We start from the raw sequence: 23,803 nt of genomic DNA, 5'->3' as shown, positions 1-23,803 counted from the left end.
GCCTTTTTGTAAACTGCTCTGGGGTGTTCTCTCCCCCTCCCCCCACTATCAAGTGGTGTTTGGGTTTTACGAAATAAAATAAATAAGTGCCTGATCCCAAGCACACTCCAGGACACAGTTCTGCTGAGCCCTGCCCACAATTAAACCCTGCTTCTATATCATTAGGAGCAGTAGTCTTGGTTGTGAAAGATATTTTATTAAGAGCCAAACATATATAACTAAATAGAAGTCAATTGAATTTTTCAGTTCCTCTATCATCCATGTAATCCATCTTGCTTAAAAATGCAGTTAAATGTTTATTTGAACCTATTGAACCCTATTAAATGTTACATCTTCATTTAGGAAGACTATCCTTGACTGAATTAAACTGTTTCCATCCCTGATTAGCTGATTAAGAGGCAAGGAAGAGAAATACACTCCTCTAGGCAGCCTCTTTATTGAGCATTCATCCTGATTCGCTTGTTTGCTGGGAGGTTATATGACAATGAACATCCATCCTGAATTGATTGCCTGGTGCTGATATGTCTTCTCAATAATCGTTCATTCATCTCACACTTTTCAATGAATTTACCTATCACTTTCCTAACAGCAAAACACTGGTGGATTTATTGTGCTAGGGTGAGAGAGTGCTTTAAATCCATTTCAATTGCAAAATTAACTGCAAATTTTTGGTTTGCGCCTGAAAGTCTCCCACTAAATACTGACTATCTCATGAAAATGTATCAGAATCTCAGTACCAATTTCTCCAATTAAACACATTTTTCTTTGCAATTTTGCCTTCTAAATATTTTTTGCAATTTCCCCTATATTTTGTATGCTACTTTCAGTGATATGCTACATTTGTATGCACACTCCTCCCCCCCCCCATATTTGCATTTTTGTACCCATTACTGGGTGGAGAACTGCAATGCAAAATTCAGAGAACTGTGAATTTTGAAGGACAGCTGTGTTTAGGTTCACATAGTGTTTCAGAAAGTGTGAGATTTGAATTTCTGCCCTATCCCCACAACCTAAGAATTCACTTGCCCTTAATGCAGTTCATATATTGCTATTGTTGTTGTTACAAGTACCCCCAGAACAGTTTCCATATACTCAACGAAACAGTGAGGTTTCACTCTGTTGTATAACACAAAATAGCAAATCTCTAACATGTGGCTCAGCCTTAAAACATTGGCTTTTAGCTTTGTTTTCTACATTGAGTGAGTGGTGGTAGTGGTGGTGGGCTCATTAAGGACTAAGGGTGGGTTTGTTCTTTTGACGATCCAGTTTTGAGCATCTAATCCAAGATCACAAAGGCATTTGAGAAAGTAGCACACTCCAAGACCCAGTATTTGTACCTTGATCATAAGGGCATCCATTTAGAATTTATAATGAAGATGTGAATAAAGCATAACTGAAAGCTTTTTATATTCACCAAACAGGCTTAAGCTGATGCAAGTATATTAAAAAAAAACAACCATGTAAAGCTAGAGAAAAGAATCTCATTCTGCTCAGTGATTTTCAAATCACGCAAATTATCTGTCTTATTTGTAAAGTGCTAATAATACAGGAAACCCAGAGGGAAGGGGGAGAGGGCTGAAGAAGAAAAATCAATTCTACCAGCTAATTTCCCCACTAATCAGATAGTTCATCCATTTTTAATTTTTTTTCCTTACAAAAGATGCTGCCTTTATTTGAAATTTGTGGCAACTGTATTAAACAGGTTTCCTATGGACACAAACTTCAACGCCAGCAGCCTTCTGTTGCCTTTCAAGGTCACTTGAAGGAATATGAATCTGTTCAAACTGGGCACTATGTTTCTATCTGTATGCTTATTACCATTTAATTATACATTCTGCCCTCTAACGGATAATTAAAACTGTTTCAAAGCTTTTAGCTGTCACAAGATTTGTTTTCGTAAACAGAAGCTTTGCGGCATTTCCTTGAACACTTTCCTTTTCAGACACCACATAAAGAGGCAAATCAATGTAATCTTAGAGGAATGCTCACTGGCAGAACCAATCACTTCCTGTGTCCTTCTCATGCGGTGGCAATTTAAATGTTTTGGGCTCCCAGCAGAGATGGCCACCATGGTGCAAGGCTTTGTACAGCCAAGAAAGAAAAAGAAACCATCGCTCTGGAAAGAACATTTTGCATTGCAAAGGAGACGTTTGATCTCAAGGAGCAAATCCTCCTCAGATTGGCTTGGGGCTTTTGTGATTCCCCACCCACCCCACCCCAAACTGGGCAAAGTCACAAAGGTCTGTGAGCAAACCAATGGGTCTAGAAAGGGGTTGACTTCCCACCCAACAGTACTCCTTCTCCAGCAACCACCCAGCCCCAAAACACACTACCATCTTCTCCAAGGCACTGTACATTTAGAGCTGCATCATACCACTTTAGTTTCATCCTGTGTTGCAGGTCCTGCGTTGAGCAGGGGCTTGGAGGGAAGGACCTCCAAGATCTAGTCCAACTCTATTATTCTATGCTGATGAATGGTGGTTGCAGATGCTCCCCCTGGAAGGTTTTCCATGAGGGGTGCATCTCTCAGGCTGCAAACATCTCCCCACCTCTCATGTAGTAGTGAGCATGCAAGTGGCAAGGAGAAAGGGGTCTTACCCACTTGTAGGGGCCCAGAGTAGCCCCCATCAGTTCCTTAAGTGCTCGCAAGCACTCCTGCTTCATTGTGGCTGCTACAACTGCCCAACAAGGCTTCCCCATCCGAGCAGCTCCTAGCTATTCCTGTACCAGTAGCAGCAGCCCTCTAACTAATGCAACCTCTCGATCCCTGGCATCACACCTCTGTTGTTGTTGTTGTTGCTGATGGAAATCTGGCAGATATTCCATTTATGCTTGGAAGATTTTTCCTCACATAAGTTCTGTAGCTGAGGGAAGTACATTCCACCCACTCAGACTGCAGATCTGACACTGAAGTGGAAATCTGCCACATCTTCTTTTTTTTAAAAAAAAACCAACACGTTTTATTTTTATCATTCTCAGCAACACAGCCACTTTGCAGTGGCGTTCAACGTACAAAAATGTAGGTACAGATGTATTTAAGCTCATTTAAAACTTGCAAATTGATTACTTGGAAAACGTTATAGTTTGCAAAATGGAAACATTAGGAGTTTAGTGTATTTTAAAAAGTTGGGAAGTGCCTATGCATTCTAACAGCAAAATAATTTGAAGCCATTACTGTCACAACTTATAGTTCTTCCTCATCTGTTTCATTTTCAATTAAGTTGAATGCATACAAAAGTTTGAATTAAATTTCAGTACCAGCTGAAAAAAGGCATCCCAGCTGGGAGTGGGGAAGTATGTCTGCCCCAATTCCAGAATGGCTCTTGTCTTCCAGAAGAGTCTCTCAACTATTTCCTGGTCATCACCCAAAAATGATGTAGCAATTAGTTCCCATGGCAACATAGCAGCCATAGTGAATGAATGAACTTTATTACGGTCACAGACCAGGATATAAAACAAACCAAAAAAAAACCAACAAAATAAAATAAATAAAATAGCAGTTTGTTTGTTTTTTTAACCGATAATTGTTAGAGCAAATAAGGACAAAGAAACAAGCATAGAATAAAACATCTGAATAAAATACAAGATTAAACACGGATAATGGATGGGTAAAAACTGATAATTAAAACAGATAAGAACTAAAAACAAATAAAAACACGCAGTTAAAACAACTGTAGGAGCATAAGAGCTAAAAGACTTGCAGTTAAAACAACTATAAGAGGCTGCAGAGTAGAAGCCTCTGAAATAGAGGACACTCACAACATTAGAAACTGATGTGCAAATATGGTTAAAACAGACAATTAAAACAATTGTAAAACAATGTACAACAATAAATTTAGAAACAATGTATTTCAATGAACTATCCCAGGGAGTTGACTCGGAGTCACCCATGGAACCGAGTTTGGGGATTTTCATGCCGGACTATTTTGAGTAGGGCGATGGTCTGCGTCTACAGATTTGTACACAGAATCTGGTGACCATCCAGGTCATCTTCTGGTCTTTGCCTAACGGCAAAAGGTCAAATTTTTGCTTTTGCGGGAGGTTGGCGAGCCTCACCAGTTGGGGATCAATGCTCTTACTATGTGCCTCTTCATAAAAGGGACATCTAAAGAACAAGTGTTCTGGGCTTCCTGTCTCTTCCAATGGACAAGTGCAAAGTCTCTGAGCATAGGGGACTTTTCTAAAAGCTCCATCCAGGACTGGCGAGGGAAGAGCCAAGCTTCTGACGAGTGTAAAGGCCCTCCTTGCATTTCTAGATACGAGAAAGAAGAGATATGCTGCCGGTGCGGCTATATATCTCTCGATTTCTCCAATTTTATAGTCGGGGCACCTTGCGCAGTCCTGTTGTCTCTCAGTGTCTAATATTATTTGCCTGACCATAGCTTTTGCCTGGCCCAAGCCCAGATTTAGAAGGGCTTGATAGGCAAAACCCAATTTTTGGAGGGTGTTCAGGACTCCAGTCTGCCAGCCTGACTGGAATTGGTCACAAAGGCTCAATGGGGCTATCCCTCGGGGGAGCAGATTCAATGTCAGCCATTTGTAGATTGATATTAGGCAGATGCTAGCCTCCACTCTCATCATCCCTGTTTCCAAGCTAATCCATGCATTTGAGACACATCTGGGGACTTGGAGGAGAGCTCTAAGAAGTCTAGATTGGACTCTCTCAAGGGGGAAGAAAGCAGAGGAAGGCGGACCCAAAAAGAAACCATACAGGAGTTGTGCCAAAGTTTTGGCCTTGTATAATTTTAGAGCTGCAGGGACGAAGAAGCCCCCTTGTGCTCTAAAGAATTTAAGGATACAATTTGCGGTCTTTTCCGCTGAACTCCCAATGGAGTTTATGTGTAGTTTGTTGGTTCCTGAGGCCTGTACCACCATTCCTAGATACTTGTAGTTTGTGACTTGTTCTAATTTATGGCCTTGGAGTTCCCAGCTTCTAAGCTTTGGTTTTTTCCCAAAAGCGTACCAGCCATAGTTTATTTATCAAAGAATGTGCTAGGCCAGCAGTCCATCTGCCCTATTAAGAATTTCTTTCTAACTCCCAACCTTAAAACAATAGTATTTGATGATCATTCCCCATGCATGTACCTTGACATGATGCAGACCTGCCAAACGCATGGTTTGTGTAAACCAACACCTGCACAGGGAAATGGCAGACCTGGCCATTGTAATCTGCATGAGCCCAGCAGCTCAAAGCACCCTGCTGCAACCATGTAAACAGCAATTACTGTATAGTCGATGTGATTTAGAGACACTCTTCCAAACAAATAGCACCAGTATAGGAGGAGCTCAGTATGAATACAGGCCTGACGGCATCATTGCAGTGAATCTTGCTAATGCAAAAATTTGATGCAATGGATCCTCCTTTACCAAGCTTCTTTAAACATGCATCCAGCCTTATCTGTAAATGTAAAATTAAAATATTTTTCTATTCTGCTGTGTGTCGCCCCCTTCCCCACACCCCCGCAAATTAGTTCAGCCCTTTCTGAGCATTAGGCCAGGTTTGGGGTGTTCATGGGTCCATCTTCGCTGCTGGAGGTTCAGGTAGCCTCAGTGGCTAGGACTGCCTTTTGCCAGCTGCTACAGGTACACTAACTACGTGATTCATGAACTGCTAAGAATCAGTTCTTACACTGCACTTTATGTGGGGCTACTGTTGGGCCTAGTTCAGAGGTACCTGCTGGGTCAAAATGCTGCAGCTAGACTGGTGGTGAAGATAAGCAACCAACAGCACATAACCCTGGTTCTTAAAACCTTGCATTAGCTACCCAAATGCTACCAGGCCATGTGCATGGTTATTGTATTAATTTACAAGGCTCTTAACAACTGGCAGTCAGTGTAGCTTAAGGAACACCTTGTGCCTTATATCTGTGCCTGGCCACTGAGGTCTTTGAGGGAGTCCCTGTGAATGGTGCTCCATGGCTCACATTCATCAGCAGCCATGCCTTCTGGACCTCCGTGCCTTCCAGCTTTGTGGACCTCCCTTCCAGTTCACACCAGATTTTGAGTAAGCTAATGTTATTGTTAGTTTTCACTGATTTTTATCTTTCACACTTTTTTTTTGCAACCTTATTATACACCACTCACAAACTATGGTGTTAAGCAGTATATAAATTATGAAGTAAATGAAATGAAATGAAAGTATTCAATGTTGCTTGGTGTAAAATAGTTCCCACTGTTATTTATTTCATACAATTTATATACCACTTAATTGTTTAAAAACCACACCTCTCAAAGTGGTTCATCAAAAGCAGTTTTTTAATAGCATCTTTTCACAAAGAGAAGAAGCAGCTGATAAAGAGTCAAGAATATGTGTTTTGCTGTCCTTTGTAATATGGATACAAGTCATATACCTTTCCCTTACCATACGCCCTTTCCCGCATAAAGCTAATGCACTTTATGTGGATCAAGTCCCCATACAACCCAGAATGGGATGAAGACATGGCCCAGGCTAAAGTTCAGATCCAAGAATTCAAACCACTTGAATGCCTCTAACTCAAATGAAGCTAGCAAGGGCCAAATCCAGAGAATCAGTCCAAAGGTTATAGACTGGAACACTGTACAAAACCCAAACTCAATCCATTGGCAGCATCAGCTACTGTTTCTTTCCATAGGGCTAATCCAAGCCTTGCTTAGAATCCAAGCAGAGTGCTTTGTTGGATCAGATTTGATCACCCTGATTCCAACACAGGTGCAGCTAAGCAGGGCTGGCAACAAGTCCTGACATATAGGAACACAGCCAGTTGAAGAGTTTGACCCCATAAATGCCACAGTAAAGTGTATTAGCCACTAAGATGTTATAGGGCTGTATTCTGCTGAAGCATAGCTGCCCTTCAGAAACCGAAGCACTAGAAAAGCTGTGCAGAACTAAATCTAGGCCAAATAGCTCCACTAAAACCACCACTTTCATGGGACCGTTCATTCTTTGTCACTTGAGATAGAGATATTAAAAAAGATACCGAGATAGATTTAGAAGGACTAGAGATGTGAAGGCCTGGCAAAATACTAGCAAAACAGGGGAACATGCCCCATTTTCCACACCCCTCCCAATTTTTCCATTACAGTGGTACCTCAGGTTAAGTACTTAATTTATTCCGGAGGTCCGTACTTAACCTGAAACTGTTCTTAACCTGAAGCACCACTTTAGCTGCTGCCGCCGCGCTGCCAGAGCATGATTTCTGTTCTCATCCTGAAGCAAAGTTCTTAATCTGAAGCACTATTTCTGGGTTAGTGGAGTCTGTAACCTGAAGCTTATGTAACCTGAAGCGTATGTAACTTGAGGTACCACTGTACTATTTGGAGGGGGGCTTTGCATCTCTATTTCATACCAACGAATCTGACTGTAATTTGTTTCAACCTGCTTTTAATGTATTTCTATATTGTTATGACCTGCCAATATGAGATGGCAGAGGGCTTTCTAGTAAAAGCTTTGCCCCCCGCTTCAAGTGGTAGCTTGGCTGGTCTTAGCTCCTTGGAAATGGGCCAACAGCGGCTGCCATATTGTTTTCTCATAGAATACAACATACTGAGTCATGCCATTGGTCCATCGAGCTCATTATTGTCTATACTGCTTGGCAGTAGCTCTCCGGGGTTCCAGGTGGGTCGCTCCCAGCCCTACCTAGTGATGTCAGGGATTGATTCTCGTATTTTCTTCATGCAAAGCAGATGCTCTACACTGAGCTGTGGTGCATCACATTTACCTCTTCACACAGAGAACTCCCAAGATTGTGGAACCTTGGTTGCACAGGGTCCCAGAAGATGGGGAAACCTCCATGTGAAGCAGTATTTCTGTGTAGGATTCCCCACCTTACTTTGCCACACTAGCCCAACAACAGTGGTTTTAGAACTGGGGAGAACTGTGTGCCATGGGGCGGACAGTCCTGTAGTGTCAGTGTACTCTCTGAACTTTCTGTTCCTCTTTCAGTGCTAAATGCATGAAAAGGGCTGGAAATGAAAGAAAACAGATCTCTTTTGGTCAAATTTGGGATCATGGGGCAGATCCAGGTTTCAGCTTTCAGCTGCAATGCATTACAAAATGAGTTTGCAATATTGGTGACTAATTTCTGCAGAAGGCTTTTTATCTAGATGAAACTAGATGGAGCACTATGATCCACACATACACACATGTTACTTTAACAATGACCTAAAACTCTCTTACATTATTGTTAGAGAATCATGCATGTACTCTATGCATGGCAGCCTGCTTCCTTCTCCTTCAAAGCATTTTGATATAAGACGCACAAATAATGGCACTTTTCACGCATCCCTTCTCTTGACTATAGGTTGTACCTCTCTCAAGTTCACTGCTAGTTTTAATCCTAGGAAACCTTGACCAGCTGATATTTCAGCAGTTAATGGAAGCTCATTTTTCCATGGTATCTTGAGGTTTGGCTCTATTCAGCTTTCACAAGGACTTTTTGGTCTTTTGTTAGAACACATAAATAACGACCTTCAGAGATTCTGACGATCAATACACATGAGCTTTCATTACAGCTTCTTCAGTGAATTAATCAAATTACGTGGGACAAATGATTAGCTGCATTATCGTCACCTTTTCTGTTAGGACAATTTGTATATCTTAGAACACAGACTTTAAGTCCTAGTGGATCATTACTCCTTGTGATGGGCACATCCCAGTCCACTGGGTCCTGCGTTGCCTGCAGAAGGGAGACCCGGCCACAGCAAAGTGGACTCCTCTGCTCAGTCCACCTTACCTCTGTTAAGCAACTTCCTGCCACCAGATAAAGGGATATTTTTCTACAAACCTGCCCCTTTATCAGCCAGCCTAAAAAACCTTCCTGGAGTCTCCCTGAAGCCTTCTTCTCACATTGCCCCAGAATGATGCTATGTGTAGACCAGAATTGACCAGATCACCACTGCTGCTGCCACCAGGCTCACCCACATAGGAGGGAGCCCTTTAGAAGGTATTTTGCCAAGGTCCCCTTCAACCTCATGCTAGCCCATAAAAGCTAACTGTATCTGGGGAAAATGTGGAAAGAAGGCTTTTCTTGCACATGCTGCATTCATACGTCAGGTTTGTCTGATTCCTCCTATAAAATTGGTGTGTCTTGTTTGGCATTATTGAGCTAAATGGAACTGTCTGCTTGTTTTTGAAGCAGACCAGATCATTTCCCTTTCCATGTCCTTGTGTATCATAGACCAATTACAGGTCAAGAAAAGGCCACAAAATCTAAATATCTTTAGCATGGGAGACTTAGGTTACTAAAAAATATCCATCCTGATAGTAATGGAATAATTGGGGAAAGCGATGGACTATGAGTAGTTTTGTGGTGTGCCATGCAATTCTCAGAAGCTGAGCAGCAAAGATGTGCGAGAACATGTGTGCCTCCTGACTTCTGCCACAAGAAGGGGGTAGCCCATGCAAAACATAATAAATGCTCTTACTGTGCATTTACTTCCCATTCAATGACAAGAAATTGTTCTAGGCTAAAACAACGTAGAGTGAAATCTGAAAGGCATTTGACGAGCAAAACTGTGTCTGACAGTAGCTGTTCCTTCTAAAAGCCCCTTTAAAGCCACATTCAAATGATGACAGCAGCTTTTTTCTGCTGCCATTTTTAGCTTCTGTTATGTTTGCCCATACATTATCTCCCTCACCACCACCCCTGCCACCCCTTCCTGGGAAGATGGCCCATTCTTATGCCCTTGTTCAGGCTGCAAGTGAAAATGAATTTGATAGCCTGACCTCATCATCCAAGGTCAGGATCGAAATTGGCACATTTATCAGTCTCTGCTCAAAAAAAGGCCAAAGTCTAGAATTATGGAACCGTGATGCTTTGGGGATAGGCTGTCAAGATTTCGTGATGAAGTTTGTACAGTTCTGCCTGTATGTCTGTGACTAATCTGTTGCTGAATTATTCTTCTATCCACAAAATCATTTTTCCTCCCCACCCCCACCCCAGTCCTTCAGTTCTATTTCACACACCCACAAACCACAGACTTGGACTTTAACTCGGTTCTTCTGTTAGAGATGAGATCCGCAACCAAAATACTTTCAGATTTATTTGGCTAATGATTAAAAATCATTGCCACATTTTAAAAGTTCCCTTTACCGTGCGTATCTTGAAAAGTATACAAACAGCCTTGCGCTTTTTTGCAAATATATATGGTAGTCTTGCTTTAGGGCTAAAATGTCCTTGAAAGACTTTTTACAAAATGTATTCAATAACGAAATGCAGAATTGATGCGGTGGTAAAGCGGGGGGTGGGGTGGGAGCCTGCATCAACTAAAAAGGGCACTGTATGCTAATAAGAAAATGTGAATCCTTATCAAGAACTGTTTCTCTAAATGGCAAAGAATCACTTTCCCTTTTTAGGGCTTGTAATGATTTTAAGACCTAAAATAAATGCAGCAGCTTGGGCATTAAACAATCATTAATGCTTCTCATGGGCAGAATCTTTTGCTATTGTGCTAACTTAAAGACGTAATGTGTTTGGATTTGATGAATAATGTCATTTGAAGTTTGAACTCTTATGTGTCTGCATATTGATGGGGCAGAGCCATTTATGGCTGGCAGCTGGCAAAATGTCCAGTGCTTCCTACAATATAGTTTAAGCAACTTATGTTTTTAAAATAATAATAATAATACAAGAGTGGCCTGTCCTTCTGGGAGGGTCAAAGTCCTTAGATCAAATGCTTTGAATTAAGCATGTTACAATTTGAATTCTTCGGAGCACATCTAGCTGTGCAGCACCTTGGACAGCAGCCAGAGAGGACACTACTGGACTAGATGATCCCTTTTGGTATAGGGCAACTTACAGCTCTCTCTCATAATAACAGGTCTTAGGAGTCATTCAGTTAAATTAGCCATAGTTTTGGAACATATAAAAGACTGTGCTATATCATACAGCATTTAAGTTAAGAGAGAATGTGTTACCACAAGGTATTGTTTGGCCTGCTAGAATTCATGGATGAATTTGTATGGCCCATGTAAGTCATTATGCCCCACCTTAGTTTGACTACTCCTTTACATAGCACAGATGTGCCATATAAACTTTTGTTCCTTTCTTCATGGTGAGGAATGAGTGGAGAAAAGCCAGGGCCATCAATGGCCCCTTGCGGTAGTGCATGATATTGAAAGTGAGGTCTGCTGCTGAAATCTACAGCAAATTAACAAACTAGAATGAGTCAGTGCAACTTGTGACCCAGAAGGTTGAACCTCTCTCACCTTGGATGGTGGCCCACCAGAAACTTAAAAGCCCTGTATTTTCTGACTGTTTTGGACTGTAAAAATGTAAAGTAGGAGGTAAGGTATCTGTGTGTGGAAGGGAAGTCAAGCACCTGGTAGGTCAGAGTACATGGCTGGTGGGCCAGTTTCCCTCGGTCGATCACAAACTGAACTAGATTTGAAGCATGTGACGCCTTCTTGCACAACAAGCATATCTAATGCTCATCAGAATACTCTCTTTTTCTTGCATGTCTTCACCACGATCTGTCACAGAACACAAGCTGAACACAAGAGTAAGTGAGTATGACATACTTATTGATTTCACTGTTAGTCAAGGGGCTTTGTTTATACATGCATTTTACAGCCGGAGTATTGGCCCTTGGGGAAAAGCCACAGCAATCAATTTAATTAGGAGGCTTTCAGAAATCATGTCTCTCCCATGTCTCTCCCCATTAACCTTAATGAACCCCAAGACATGTTTATAGTGCGTTTCCCCTTCGAAGGCTTCTGTACGGTAAGCATCAAAACGCCTCACTATAATGAGTGGGATCTGTGGTTTCCTTTCCCCTTTAAGGTTTTCTTTGATGGTGTTAAGCTAGAGTAGATTTGAACATTAAAAGGTCAGGGGGCTTTCAGCTTTGCTTCAAAAGGAGCCCCAGCCACAACTTTTATAAGTCTTTGATATGAGATGACGAAGAAGAGTGATTTGGCCTAGAGGTGAGCCTGGGAAATTGGACAGACTCCACCTGAAAAGTTGTGGAAGTTCATGTCAATCTTCTTTTCAATCAAACAGAAGAAACTTTGAGGACAGTTCAGATGGATTATTCAGGATCAGAGTAGACTTGATGCTAACTGTATAGTTGTCATTATTAATGGTGGCAGTAAATCTAACTCCTCCCTCCTCCAAAATGTCTGATGTCACAATGTGTCCTGTGGCAAAATATTTTATTTCGCAACATTTATATACTGCCCGATTGTCATACAGCCTCAAAGGAGTTTACAAAAAGCATAAAGTATGAAATTATCAGTTAAAAGCAAGTATCTAAAGCTTAAAATAAAATAAAATCAGACATAAACTAAAACCAGATTAAAACACATGACAGCTTCTACACATACTTATCACAGAGCCCCATTTAACTATGTTTAACAACAGTAACTTAACATGCAGGACAGAGAACTGGTAAGAGATAGAGTTGTTCCTGGAGAGTATTCACATGTCAGCCGCCTCACTCTTCCCATAAATGGTACGCCATCTCATAACAGCAGGCTCCTTTTTGTGTCTATTTGTGTGTGTGTTTTGAATTGAAGGATTTTGAAATTATATGTCTGTGATGGTTGCTCTTTAAACATGGCTTAGTTAACCCATCAAAAGAGCCTGGAAGTTCAGAATGCCCTGGAAAACAAGAAGATTCCTTGGATTAAGCATTAGGAAGTTTTTTGAACTCTTAAGAGCAGTGAGAGGCTAGATAGGCACTTGGAAAAAGGGCAGTTGGTATTTGCTATGCAGGATAAAGATCAGATGATATGAGCATCGTTTCCTTTTCAGCTCTCATCTCATCGCAAGATCTTTGCATCTGCAGTGCTTCCTATTTATTAAGATCTTAACTGCAATATATTAATAATGGATTCTTTATGCTTTGAGGGACTTTTCTAGTTCATTTATTTTTCATGCTGTATTTTAGGAGTTGTATAAGTGTTATTATATTTTTACCATATATAACTTTTGTTTATTATATTGCCATCCACTGAATTTCCCCCTTGGGAAAGCACAGCAGGATACAAATTAGGTTATATTTTATAATATAAATAATTCTGTGTGCAAACAAACACATAACTCTTCTCATCGGTTTGATAACTGTAAAATACCTCAACACTTCCATCCACCCAAAAGTATATTGGAAGGCTGATGTTTCCAGATAAGTGCTCTGGTCCATGGGGTCACGAAGAGTCGGATAAACGACTAAACAACAACAACAAATGGGCACGATGCAATGATGGTTGTGGACTGTGACATCTTCTTTGAGAACACTTAAGGCTACAATCCTATACCCACATACCTTGGAGTAAGTTACACTAAGCTCAGTAGACTTACTTCTGAGTAGACATGTATCAGATTGCCCTGTAATCCTGACTTTAAATTCTTCCTATGGAAATAAATAGAACACGTACTGCAGCCCTCTACAGGCTCACTGTTGAATTGAATGGGTTTTACTTCTGAGTAGACATGCATGCATTTACACTATTATGTTCTTAATTATGGCTGACCTATGGCCATTGCTGTTTCCCAGAAAAGCAGTGCACTACCTAGTAGAAAATTCCAGCTCATCAGAGCTATATTCCAAATTGTCCAAAGATTTGGTCAGTGATACCAACAGTTCAATGAATTTATAATTATTACTTTGGGGTGTGGGGTGTGGCTGAAACAGAATATTTTAAGGTTGTAGAAATAACATTGGCAATGTCTCATTTCCCCATCATTTGGGCAACCCCAACAAAAACAATATGTGTTTTACTTTACTATAAACTGCTGGCCCATCAAGAAAGCAGGTAAAAGAGCACAAAATACCTGAACCCAAAACTGTAATGGTTTCCAGCCTCTTAGTACATGCAAATGGCTATACTTCACTGGTCAGCTAAGGGCATTATCTCAACAAAAGAACTGGTTTGGTAGCCTTTTCTACTAGATGCTAAACCTCCCTGGATATAGGTTCACAGGCCTGGAAGGAACCTGTGGATATCACCCAGACTGTTCCCCAAACCATAGATAGACACACAGAACCATACATAGATGGTTTGAGGGTTTTTGCTTCTTAACAATCAAGTGGTATATAATTTTTATGAAATAAAATAAATAATAAAATAAAACAGAGAAATAGTTCTTATGCCTATATCATTGGCTAGTGCAGTAATTTCTGCACTCTTTCCCCCATAAACCACTGGAAAGTTGCTGGGGGGCTTGAGGGATGGTTTCTGCTTCCTCACTGAGCAACGAATGCATGTCACAAGACATTGTTTTGCATTCCACAGTCCAAGTTACTGTTGGATTCCCATGGGAATGGGAGACTGGATGTGACGTTCACTGGTTTCCTATTTTTCAGTGTTCTCTCAGTTTCTTTGTTAGAGAGACAGTTGCTTCTCTGCTCTCACAGAGGCAGGATGCATGTTTGTATGCTCTCAGCATAGCTTGTAAATAAATTAGCATGTGGCACATTTACCTGCTTATCCTTCTGCTGTGTGGACTACTCTGCTTGGCTCAAGATAAGACGAGCCTGTATCAGCTTCAGATGGGCCGAAGCTGGTCAAAATCTCACATTTCCTACTTACTGTAGCAATTGTAATGCCTTGTGCTTGATACTATATGATTTCCTATTGCATTTTTATATACATGTTCTTTGGGAACCCCTAGGCTAGTGGCCACCTAAAAATGCCATCTAATAACAATTTTTCAATGTATGCAATTTATTTTTGTCAATGTATACAGTTTTTGGGTTGTTGTTGTTTTTTGTATTGTATCCCATTGTCAGAGCTACTGTCCTTGAGATCCCATGAAGGACAAATGTAAATCTTAATGTATGCGATAACATGTACTGCTGTAGCATCTTCTAGTGTGACTATCTCTAATTAGTAAATTAATACTCTGCCATTTGAAATAATCACACTCCACCGATAAATAGGAAACAAAGCACAAGCATTGTCTACAATTCTGGGGACTGTTCAGCTGCTAACATGCCTCTCCCATAACTCTTTTGACTCTGTTAAGATAATCATGTACCATCTGCTTTTAGCCTCAGGCTGGCTGTGATGTGTGTTCAGGACAAATAAAAAGGACAATCAAAGGTATGCACCCTGCCCCTGGCAAGCATTGGGATCATCTTGCAATCTTTATTAAACCAAAAATCTATAATATTTTCATTTGAATCTCTTCATTGGTATAGCTAGCAATCTTACACAAAAACCAAAAAATTGACTTCTTTAAAGACGTAAAAAATGACAAACAGCTGACATTTCTTTCTAATACTCCTTTAAGTATGAGTTGCTGCAAGCGATGGAAATGTCACTCAGTGCTCTGAGGCCATTTTGTCCCTGCCAGGGTGGGTACCTTAAGGGACCTCTACTATGATGCCTACTGAACTTTTAAACTTAGATTACTTACACATTTTGATTCACATGTGCAGATTAACTTCTAAGCAAATTAAAATTTGCCCCCAGGAAGAAATGCCCCTTCTGCGCATGCCCCAGAATGTAACTTCCAGTTAAGAATAGGCCAGTCATGGGGAGAGAAAGTGTGTGTCTACAAGCATATGCAACCTGGGCAGTCTCTATGAAAGTCTCATAAGTCTGCCTTATGAATGTATGGAGTTTGTGGCAAGGAACAGTGAAGAAATTCCTAATTTACTTTCCTTTATTATTATTAAATCTTTATTAATTTGAATTTAAAAAATATCAAAATGCAACGACATTTAATACAGACACAAAGTGAGAAAATAAAGAAGAAAGAAAATAAAAAGAGAAAAGAGAGAAGGAAAAAACAAAAAAACACACATAATACTATACATTTCATATATGTAAATGCCATATCATATTTACAAACTCACAAAAAAGAACAAAAACATCACTGTGAATTAGCTAAAAAAAGGCTTCCAAATATTTTCATTTACTATAACTATTCTTTCCTTTATAATGCACAGTCTCAAATTAACTTAATTATTTTCGTTTGTCCAAACAATCTAATTTACTTTCCAAGCATTTGTTGAAAACAGGTCCAAGTATGGTAAACTGGAGAGATAATTTATGAACAAAAAGATATTTGAAAAGCTATGGAATACCTTCCCAAGCCAAAACATGGATTCTCATGTGATCAAGTTCAATATAGTGCTATAAAAAATGAAGCACAGTTCTTCCCCGTGTGATCTTAATGTGTATAGTATGCTATATTTTAAAAATATTCCTCCATTTCAAGAGAGAGAGAGAGAGAGAGAGAGAGAGAAAGCTTCAAGTAATGCTACATAGTACAATATTTCAAATCAATGGAGCAAATTGCCTTCTGAAAGTAGATAACAAAGAGGCAAAAGCCACCTATGAAGCAAAATAGGGCCATAAAACAAAGTTATGCTGGGAGTAGATCACATCGCTTCCCTCTGTAAGACGGCTGCATAGAATGGATAGGTCTGTTTTATAGAAGAGCAATTATAGGAGAAGCACAAAGGAGTGTGGAGACCAAATGCACCCAGATGGGAAGATTGGGTGTCCTGGATACATTCCGGGATAGTGAAAAAGTTCACTTGCTTTGTGACAAATGTGATGGCTATTGCTCAGAACAGAATAGTTCCTTTGAGGGAAGTTAACGATGGTGCCAAAATATGTAAAAAGAACACAAATGACAGGATATTCTCAGTTTAGTAAACAGACTGTGGGGATAGATTGCATTCATTAGTAATCTCAGTCAGAGATTGTTGGGGTGGATTTTGAGCTCGCTGTCAGAAATCTGAGCAGCTCAGTATGGGTGTAAAAGTTGAATTATTAGAGTTTTGCTACTCCTTGGTAATCAGAGGACTTGTTATGAAAGCAAGGCCGGGCACACAACATACATTTAAAGCACCCAACCACACCCAAAAGAACTGCAGAAACTAGTTTATTAAGGGTGCTTGGACTTGTGTAGCTTTGTGAAGAGGAAATGTGCTTTAAATGTATGGTGTCTTCCAGACTATTGAGCAAGACTATTGAGCAAGACTCAAGCACACACGGTTGCATAATTCAGGTCGCATAATTAAAGTGAATTTGGCATTGTTGAGTAACAAATATTGAAATATTGTTCCAAAGAAAACCAAACATTTTGTGGCTTGAAAATGTATGGGGAATTTTGGGATAACAATTGCTTTACATGATGCCATATAACTTCCCACAAAAAAATAATAATAACAAAATGAATGCTCAATAAGCAGCCAACATTGTATAGTCATCGTCTCCAACAAATCAGGATAAGTGTTCAATAAAAAGGTTATTTGGTGGTGACCTAAGAGGAGGTTTTCAGTGAATGATAGAAGCAAAAGCATATTGCACTTTTAAAACATAAAAATAGCCTCTTAAAAAGCAAGCTAATAGAATTAGTCACTGTGGTTCTTGAAATTGGCATGTATATAAGTAATTTCTGTTATTTGTAAATGCTCTTTATTAAAGGGAAAGTAGTGTTAATTATAAGCCTCAACGAAGTGATTACTTCTAAAAACGATCTTTCTGTTGTTGATAGTGTAATTTGCTGCCTGATTGAAGGCGATCAACATCAAATGTTGAAACTTAAATCTGACCTTCAGAGAAGATATTCATAATAATTATTGTTACCAGAAAATTTAAATGTTGTGCTGCTGTATACTTCTATTTATTCATTTGTCTGATAAATTTTTAACCCACCCTTCATCCAAGGGTCTCCACCAAAACCACAATCAATGAACTACTAAAAGGGAAAATAAAATAACCACAAAATCAGCATCTAACCCCAGATACCCCACAATGGCTCTCATTAACACAGCAGACTGAAATCATTGAAAGGCTGGTGAAAAGAGGTGTATTTTTATTTGGTGGTGAAATGCAACAGGCATCAGCCCAAATCATGCTTCCGAGGACATTATACAAGCTGGCTGCACCACCATGGAGAAGTCCCCATCTCAAGCCACCACCTAATGTATCTTCCCTAATGGTGGAGCCACAAGGAAGGCCTGCCCTCCAGATCTAAGAGCCTAGGCCATCTAATATTGGGAAGGGTACTTTTTCAGATACTTGGGTCCCAAGTCATTTATTGCTCTAAAGGTTAGTACCAACACTTTAAGTTCAGCCAAGAGAAATATAGGCAACTAAAGGAGCATTTTTATAATGTGCTTGTTGGCGCAAGGAAAAAAAATAGGTATAAAAGGAGAATTCCTAGATGCCAATATCCAAGTTTGAGGCAAGTACTCCTTGGTGAGAGAACCCCGTAAAAGATTTAAAATTACAAAATATGCAGCAAAATAAAGCCTGGAATTGTAGGCTGTTATAGACCTTTAAATATGGCCTTGCAAATTCCAAAACTTCCCCAGCATAGGAAAAGACCACACATTTGGTAGGTTTCAAATTGGTTTACTTACAAACTCTTCAAAGGTCTGGCTCATGTGCTTTTCCATACAGCATTCAGAAAAAGTTGCACAGGCAGTAAAGCTTGTCTTAGTTTCAAAGTGGTAGGAGTTTCTAAATTATTGGTATAGAACCTCAAGAGTGGCTTTTGAGATCCATGCAGCCTGAGCTGGGACAACTAGCTTAGCCCTTTCACACACTGAACTTCCAGGTAGCCTGGAGAGTGAACAATAGGCTTTATTACCCCCTCAATGTTAAGGGGAGTGACCTAGCTAAGCCTGGCAGGACAGCTTACTCTATGGTCTTAATCTCTTTATGCATTAAGTAGACTTAAGCATGTTGGTTATACGAGGCTGCTTATCATACAGTGCCAGACTAACAGTGGTTAGGAGAAGGGTCACAAAACACCTGCTTTGCATGCAAAAGGCAAAGAACTCCCATAATTCCCTGGGAAGAGAGATTGGTTGCTAGACCATGCTGGAAATAGTAATTCTGTGAGGGGAACACAGATATCCTAGTAACTCTCAGCACCTTTAACAAAGGACATTTCATAGGGTTCTTTGGATGAAGCCATGACTATTAAAGTGGTATCAGGGTGCTTTTAAAAATGTTTGGGGCAGTTATGACCAGGAAAGTAGGTGTAGGATTGCAGTCAAAGTCATACCCTTGGGCTTAGAACCCGCTGTTGCTGCCTGGTAATCTCTGCCATTATGTTCATACTCACATCATCCAAAACCATCTCCCTATTTAAAGTCTAGGAAACAGTGTGGTGGCCTCAGGTGGAAAGTGAAATAGGAAACAAATCGAGAAGCCCAGTAATCAGAAGAATCAAGCACTGTGCCATTTCATGCATGAAGGAAAAAATCTGTAAATGCAAACCAAGTGGAAAGAATTCCAGGTGTGTGAGCTGTGCCACTCACTTGGAACCGGGGAGGAAATTAATCTTTTTTATATCCTAGTCACAATCTCCTTTCATCAGCCAGGTCATGCCATTGATAGAAAGCCAAGGTTGATACCAACTGACATTGGCAGCTCCTTCTTCTACACATGCTGTCCTCAAGTCAAAATGCAGGTGCAACTGCTAGGGAGAAAACACCCAGCTGCTCTATACATGCAGTATAACAATGCCTCCGCTTTAATTAGTATGACAAGGGAAATACCCTCCTGTCTATCACAGAATGTGAATCTTCAGGCATGAATATGTATTGGGGTTTTTTTGGAGTTTCTTAGACATGATTCCTTTTTAGATATTCAGAAGGTTCTTCTCTCGAGATGATTGCATAGTTCGTGTAGCTGAAGGTACTTGCTTAGCAGCCTTGATAGCTGGTGGCTTCTAGCTACCACCCACCCCCATCTGCTTGGTAAACAGCAGACATGAACAACTGGAAGGTAGAAGGGGAAGAGTCTGCGATTTGCAGCTGTTTGGTGACAAGGCACTTTGAGCATGTAGCTGCTGCTAATCCTTCTAGAGGAATCAACTCCATTTTAAAGATTTCTGTTTGGTTTTGTTGGTTTAATACACCCACACCCACCCACCCACCGCCTTTCAGGACACATAGCTTTTGCAAGGTGGCTTACAGAAAACGATTTCCCCCAAAACATATAAAACACATCAAAGTAGAGGGGGGAGGGAGGGACACAACTTCAAAACTGAAGAAAAAAATCATTAGCATTTAAACATTTTCCATCACAGCAGATGAAACAAGAGCCAGAATAAAACCATTAAATAAAATTCAATATGAAAAGTGTGCAGTAGAACAGATATATCACTTTTTTCAGCCTAGTAGAACTAGCTGAAGGGGAAATGGAATAAAAGGTTTTCAAAGTACTTTTCAAAAACCAGTAACAATAGTACTATATGCACCTCCAGGAAAGGAAGCCCCATAGATCTGGGGCCATCACTGAGAGGGCCAGTCCCTGGCATCCTGGAAACATGTCTGGGAAAAAAGACTGGAAAAGTTATTTCCACCTTCAGCAAAATAATTTCAGCAGCTTGTGTTGGCGCAGTTCAACGCTCTTAATGCCTGCTCTTCTTCCACTGCAATGATCAATAAGATTAGCAGTGTCAGGATTCTTGCCTGAATAAAAAGAGATTACCCAAGAAAGATTGCTCCACCCTGGCAGGGAAGCTTCTCTATGAAATTCCGCAAAAAAAAAAAAAAATCTTTTCTTTTTTTACCACTTAGGGAAGAGGTACACAATAAAAGCCAGTTGCTGAGACATTAAGTTGTTGCTGACTGAATCACTGCCATGTGTGTCATATCTGAAGGTAACATCACATACTCTTCATTTAAAAGTGTCAGGAAATTACTACAGCAGAACCTCCAGCCGATACAAAATGCTTTAGATTAGAGAAGTCACCTTCTGTGTGTTTTTTATGCTGACCTTAACGGATGGCAAAAAGAAAGAGGATGATGAAGTGCCATACATTTGCAAAATACTTCACCTATGTGCAATGATCATATATAATGTTTTTCTTCCAGCCCCACCATTTTTTAATATGGTGACATAGCAGTGTTCATCACAGAGCTGTATCTCTAGTCAGATGAACTCAAGTGCAAGAATCTATGTGAGGGCGCTGGAGGAGTTTCACAGAACACACCTGAAAGCAAACTGATCTTCATTCTCACCTTCTGAACAGATGTGCAAATTGGAACATACTCTGACTCCAGATTTCTTTATCCAAACTTACTGTGTGTTATGACAAGGTCTGAGCAGGCTGCCTTTAAGTTTCACACCCTCCTTTTAAGACTAGATAATTTCTTCTTTGGTGATCACTGGTAGATTTGGAGATACTGCAATCTCTAACTTGTTTTTGCGGAATTTGTGAGATGACCTCGGCAGCTATAGGGGAATTGCTGTTAAGGAGATGTTGGTAATGTTCTTTCCAGCGCAGTGCAATAGCTTCTTTATCTTTTAGAAGTGTGGTAGCATCTGCTGAGCGTAGGGGCATATGCCATGATTTATTGGCCCACAGATGGTCTTTGTGGCTTTAAAGAAACTCTGTGCATCATGAGAAGCAATGGAGGCAGCCACTGTTTCACACCATTGCCTGCAAGGGACAAGACAATTTACATCTTCAGGCAGGGACGGACTTTGGAAATATTTCGTAATATGGCACCCTATGAGGGGCTAAAATTTGGTGTCCCCAAATTATGGATCTTCTCAATTTTGTGCCATCCTCCTTGACCCATAAGGGGTGGAAGAGATAAGCACCTGACCTACCATTGAGATCCAGTTCCCCACCCCTGGAATACTTAAGGACAAACCCCTTGGACCACCTCAAAGCCCAGCTAGAAAAAAATAGGGAATAATCAACTTCCCTGGACCATGCAGATATAAATAGAAACTGGACAGGACAGACTTGGGCGGGAGGACCAAATGTGAGATGAACTGGAAATAGACTGATCCATCCATTCCTGCTCTGTGTAATTTTACTCAGTCCTGCTTATTTAATCAGCTCTGTCAGAAAAGTCCGCTCTTCTCAGTCCCTGAAGGAGAGAAGCATCAACACAAAGAAGTGAGCATTGCTTTTTCTGCCAAAGAAAGGAGGAAAAAAAACAAGCGCAAGAGGGCAAATCTAAATTACTCTGTGACTACATGTTGTTTTGAATTGTAAGCTTGGACGTGAAGCACCAAATAAATATAAACTAGATTGTAGCCAAGGATGACTAAAGCAACAACATACGGTTTAGTGGTCATGGAAAGATGAAACTCTTGAAATAGGTGATCTTGACTAGGATTTCAATACTCAACAGAATATTTTTTCCCCTCATACAAGAGGTTTGAATCAAAATCTCACCAAAATGGGATGATATAAGGGTTTGTTTTGTATATTTTTACAAAATGCTTAAAGCAGGCATGGGCCTCCCGGATGTGGCTCAGCTAAAACTCCCATCAGCCCCAGCAAGCATGGAGGATGGGAGTTGTAGTTCAGCAACATCTAGAGGGGCAACTGTTCCCCAGACTTGGCTTAAAGGGTCCACAAATCATTCAGGGGTCCCCAGTGTGGCACCTGTTGGCACCAGAGCATCCTCAGCCACAGTTTTTCAACTGTGGCACCAAGTCAAAAATGATTAGGGTTCCCAACACTAACTGATATTGCAAAATGAGCTCTTCCACATCTCAATTTCCTGATGTGTCTGTGTTCATGTTAACACCTAAGGGGAGAGTAAAATTTGGGGGAATGTAGTATCAGAGAGCCCTGCTGAGTAGAATGTCATTCTTTGCTGTGCTAGTTATGCAAATGATGTAAAATGACTGGAGTAAAATGACTGGAGTAAAGAGCAGGGCAGAGGTTCCACCAATTAGTTGAAAGAATTTCACTTGTAGCCTGGCAACACCATCACTGGATAAGCTGTTCAGATTATGAATGACTGGATTGATCCAGATTCAAATCAGTTGTCACCATGGCAATCAAATGGAAAGGTGCACTGTGGGTGACTCCCCCAGTACAATCCTACAGAAGAAAAGTGGCTGGCTTCATTCAGTTGGATGGAAAGGAATCATAAATGTTTATGTCCATAAGTCTTCTTTGAAATATGAATGTTGACTCAAATATTAGTGAATAGTCAAAGTTCAGATGTTGCAGAAGATGGGAAGAGGACTTCTAAGAAACTCTTTTAGTGGATTTGAGTCACAGCAACATAGTGAAATAGTATTTCATGGATTTGCATTTGATGATCCAATTTTGCAGTATGGATCTGTGTGTCAACAGAATGGAGTGGAACTCTTTCCCCATGCACACAAGCCCTATTAATGTCATTGTCGTCATCCATTGCTCAGTTAGGTGAGTGAATTAAGCTGACATCTCTTCAATCAGGAATTAGATACTGGAAATGTTGCTACAGACTCAAAGACTCATTGTTTCATATAATTCACTTTCAATCCATGGAGGCTTCCCATCCACTAAGACAATATAACACCAGTCCTGAAAGACCTACATTGGCTACCAGTACGTTTCCAAGCACAATTCAAAGTGTTGGTGCTGACCTTTAAAGCGCTAAACGGCCTCGGCCCAGTATACCTAAAGAAGTGTCTCCATCCCCATTGTTCTGCCCAGACACTGAGGTTCAGCACCGAGGGCCTTCAGGTGGTTCCCTCCCTGCAAGAAGTGAGGTTACTGGGAACCAGGCAGAGGGCCTTCTTGGTGGTGGTGCCCTGCGGAATGCCCTCCCATCAGATGTCAAGGAAATAAACAACTACCTGACTTTTAGAAGACATCTGAAGGCAGCCCTGTTTAGGGAAGTTTTTTATGTTTGAAGATTTATTCTGTTTAATATTCTGTTAGGAGCCGCCCAAAGTAGCTGGGGAAACCCAGCCAGATAATAAATTATATTATGATTATTATTATTACCCTTCAAAATATTCTTGAGGAGTCTCGTTTTCAGAAGATGAATGATTGAATTCATTGGCACCTAAAGCCTGACATTCAAGACCAATCTTCTCAAGAGGCTGGAAGATATGGCATACGATAATTCAATCTCATGACTCAGCAAAAGAAGAAAAACTCTG

General features: G+C 40.5%; 1 long non-coding RNA gene across 1 annotated transcript in view; it reads left to right on the top strand.

The window, feature by feature from the left end:
* LOC310706401 overlaps window positions 1–23,803 on the top strand; it is a 303,174-nt gene that overhangs the window by 141,414 nt on the left and 137,957 nt on the right. The window contains exon 4 of the long non-coding RNA XR_014525837.1: window positions 11,459–11,482. This is a non-coding gene — a long non-coding RNA (uncharacterized lncRNA). The remainder of the gene's footprint in view (window positions 1–11,458; window positions 11,483–23,803) is intronic.

This window comes from Podarcis liolepis (genome assembly GCF_965112155.1).
Source record: "Podarcis liolepis genome assembly, chromosome: 4".
Classification (NCBI taxonomy): Eukaryota; Metazoa; Chordata; class Lepidosauria; order Squamata; family Lacertidae; genus Podarcis; species Podarcis liolepis.
Note: the sequence above shows the minus strand (reverse complement) of the source record. Positions and strands in the feature narration are given on the sequence as shown.